The sequence below is a fragment of the Zingiber officinale genome, chromosome 10A, assembly GCF_018446385.1.
Source record: "Zingiber officinale cultivar Zhangliang chromosome 10A, Zo_v1.1, whole genome shotgun sequence".
Lineage (NCBI taxonomy): Eukaryota > Viridiplantae > Streptophyta > Magnoliopsida > Zingiberales > Zingiberaceae > Zingiber > Zingiber officinale.
In genome coordinates this window covers 61,802,068-61,806,176 of record NC_056004.1, presented here as the reverse complement: position 1 = coordinate 61,806,176, position 4,109 = coordinate 61,802,068, and positions in this window count along the sequence as shown.

Below are 4,109 nucleotides of genomic sequence, written 5' to 3'. Positions count from 1 at the left end.
TTGGCCATCCAGAATAGGGCTCACCCGAACCAGTTCCCAGCCTTCTCCTCGAGCAGTTTTCCGTCCCGGCTTTACGTCCCTCGAACACTGCGTATGTTCTTCACGCCCACCGGGTGTACTCTTCCGCAGCTCTCTCGTCCTTCGGACGCATCGAGCCCGTCGGCTCCCTTCCCGTGCCGTCTTTCTCGCTAGGTGCGTCTTCCGCTCGACTTCCTGCGCTCCTAGGCTCCTGCACACTTAGACACAGGGATCAAACACAAACCAGGACCTAACCTAAACTTGGTTGATCACATCAAAACTATCACGGGGTTCAACAATCTCCTCCTTTTTGATGAGCATCAACCCAAGTTCAGGTTAGGGTAAAACAAATAGATAGTAATTTAAAGAAATGACTAAACTAACAATTCAGACATAAATTTGCAACTTTAAAATAAATTGCAACATGAAATTTTTTTAAAAAAAATTAACTCCTCCTTAACTGAACTTATCTTTATTCTCCCCCTTTGATCACAGCAAAAATGGGGTACAAAAAATATAGTCAAAGTCTTTTGAAAATTTCTAAGTTTTTAAAAAAAATTTTGGAGAATTTCTAAGGAAATGTTAAAAAAAACTTTGCAAAGCATTATTTAATTCTAATTTTAATGCTTTTATCAGAAAGTTAATTAAACATTTTATTTCGATATTTCGGCTTCCAGGTCGTGGCGAGGCACTAGGTCTTCTTGGTTATTGGAGCAACAACCACTTTCTTAGACAAAACTTCATAAAGAAATTCATTGTTTAATTTACTCGCTATTAAGCTCTAAACTTATTTAGTTTTAATTTAGTAAAGATTTTGAAATCTAGTATAGATTCCTTCCTACTGGGTTACTCAGAAATTTAGGGGGTACATAGTTTCTTGGTATTCTCCTAAGTTGACCCTGATGCTTCCTTATGTACCAATTTAATTTTCCATATAAGTTTATTTCTGAACTTGGAAAAACATTTTTAAAACATACATCAGTTTTCAATTTTTTAATTTCTTATTTTAAAACTTCATTTTCTGATTTCAAATATTCATTTTCCTTTTCTACTTTATCTAATTCTTTAGAAAGAGCTTTAATAAAACGAAAGGACTGTTTAGGGTTTAGGGCACGTACCTTACTTACCACGTCTTGTGATGCTCCCCCTTCATCACAGCTTTCTTCTTCTTCTATTGTTCCTCCCCCTTCATCTATGCTCATTTCTGAACTAGACGTTTCTTCTAGCTGATGGTTGGCCATCAATGTTAGTCCTGAGAATTCTTCGACTTCAGATTTGGAGGACAATGAATCATCCCATGTGGCCTTTAGGTTGTGTTTGGGTCGAGCTAGCTTCTTACTCTTTTCTTTACTTTTCCTCTTCAATTTGGGCAATCATCTTTTATATGTTCTTCTTCGTTGCAAATGTAGCAACGAACCACCCTTTTCTTTTGCTGGAACTTTTTTGGCTACGATATAAATTTATTAGATTTAAAATATTTATTAAAGTGTCTCACCAGTAATGCTGCTTTGGATTCGTCGATCAAGGCTTCGGAGTCAGAACCGTTTACTCTTGCCTTTAAGGCAATGTTCTGACTAGACTTCTCTACTCCATTTGGCTCTACAACTCGAGATTCGTGAAGTTTAAAAGTAGAAAACAAATGTTCTAGAGTACTTACCTCGAAGTCCTTAGAGATGTAGTACGCATCTACTAAGGAGGCCCACTCGGGAGTTCCCGGGAAGGCGTTGAGCGTGTAGCGGATCGAGTCCCGGTTCATTACTTCTTCTCCAAGATTTGTTAGTTGTGTGATCAGCTCTTTAATCCTTGCTTGGAGTTGCGCTACCTTCTCGCCTTGGTTCATCCGGAGGTTCGTAAGTTGAGTCCGGAGGATGTCGCGCTCTCGCTAGCTTAGCTTCCGAGATACCTTCGTGAAGCTCCAGGAATTTTTCATAGAGGTCTTTCGCGGAGTCGTAGCTTCCGATTCGACTTACCTCTTATGGTGGTAGCACGCTGAGCAGGTGGAATTCTGCCTTTCCGTTGGCAACAAAATTGGCATGCTCCTTCTTGCTCCACGTGTTTTCTTCTTTATCTTTTGGCGCTGCATATCCATACTTCATTATTAAAAGTATATCAAATTCAGTTTTAAAGAATACCTCCATTTTTCGCTTCCATGTAGCGAAATCTCCGTCGAACTTTGGGGGATGAATGTTCGTGCCGGCCATTATTATGATCTTTATGCTTCAGATGGCGGTTAGTCCCTCTGAGGCTGTTGGGCTCTGATACCACTTGTCGGTGCAGCGGGGACCGGCAAGAGGGGGGTGAGTTGCCTGAAACTAAAAGTTACCCTCCTCAAAGTTTTTCAACTCTTAAAATAAAGCAACACTTAATAACCAAAATAAAATAACAGAACAGAAATGAAACTCAGCTATTTTACTTGGTTACAACCGAGACGGTTGTTAATCCAAGGCGGTGGAAAGGCACACTAAAAGAGTCTCCTTCTCAGAAGGCGGAGAAGCCTTTTACACTTTGACAGCACAAAAGTTGCTAAGAAAATGAGAGTACAAGAGTTGCTATTTCGTTTGTTTTCGTTGTTTTGAATAGCTACCCGAGACCCCTTTATATAGGGGTTCTAGAGCTTATCAGATAACCTGAACCTTCGGGATCAGGTTTGACTCGAGAGGGATCAGTCGACCGATCCCCAAGTTCGGTCGACCGAACCTGCTGTACCTGCCCAGTCTTCCAACCAAGTGCAGTCTCTGTAACGCCCGCCCTCCCTGCTAACCCTAAGGGACGGGGCTACGATACTCTACGTACATATTACATCGGAAGACTTAAAATAATTTTTCTTAGATTAATAAAACTTTCCTTTTGTTTGCATACCTGAACTACACTAATATGGTTTCCATAACATGATAACAAGATAAATAGAAACATAACATCAAGTCACCCATTTAGTACTACAATTTATGAAACCAAAGCGTAATTCTTAAAAGTTCTTAAAGCAGGTTCTTATTTGGTTTCCTAGCCAGAGCCACACACATCTCCTTGCCTCTCCTGCTGCACCTTTAGCACATCCAGCTTTTTCCTTTATCTGTGGTACAAGGAAAGTAAGCTGTGAGCACTCATGGCTCAGTAAGTTCCTTTCCTACTCACTAAAACCGAAAATCATCACATGATCAAAGAATATCTCAACATAACATGATCTCAACTAGTCATGGCATAACATATCATACTCTTTAAGCATATCATGCAACATAACAAAAATCATATCTAATCATGGCACATCATCTCTTAAAGCATAGCATGATACATAACATAATCATATCTAATCATGGCATATCATAGCATCATCATAAGGTAGCATGGCATATCAAGCATAGCATGAAATATAACATAATCATATCTAATCATGGCATATCATAAATCATAGCATCATCACAACATGATCATAAGGTATATGCAATATGATTTTGAAAACATGTATCCGAAAACATGTGTATGTCTCATGATCTTTAAAATCATTTCTTCTTACATATATATACTTGAACATAATATCAACATATTCAGGGCCCTGGCTTGTACCATACATAGATAACATAGATGCGCGCGTCCTAAGTATATCCAAGGTAGCAAGTCTTGAATCATACTAGGAACTAGGTCAGGATCACACAGCCATAGACCTAGGGACGTACTAAGGAGCCCATCCCTTACTAGCCTGGATCACACAACAAGGCCTAGGGGCGTACTAAGGAGCCCATCCCTTTATTTTTACTAGCCCGGATCACACAGCCAAGGCCTAGGGACTGATTAGGAGTCCACCCTTGGTACAAGCCTTACAAAGTAAAGTAGCATGTATAAAAATGCATCATTTAGTCACATAGCATATCATAGAAGTATGCATCACTTAGGCATACATTATGTCATAAAAGTATGCATCACTTAGACATACATCATATCATAAAAAGTATGCATCACTTAGGCATACATCATGTCATAAAAAGTATGCATCACTTAGGCATATATCATATCATAAAAAGTATGCATCACTTAGGCATACATCATGTCATAAAAGCATGCATATTTTTCACCACATAGCATATCATGAGAGCATG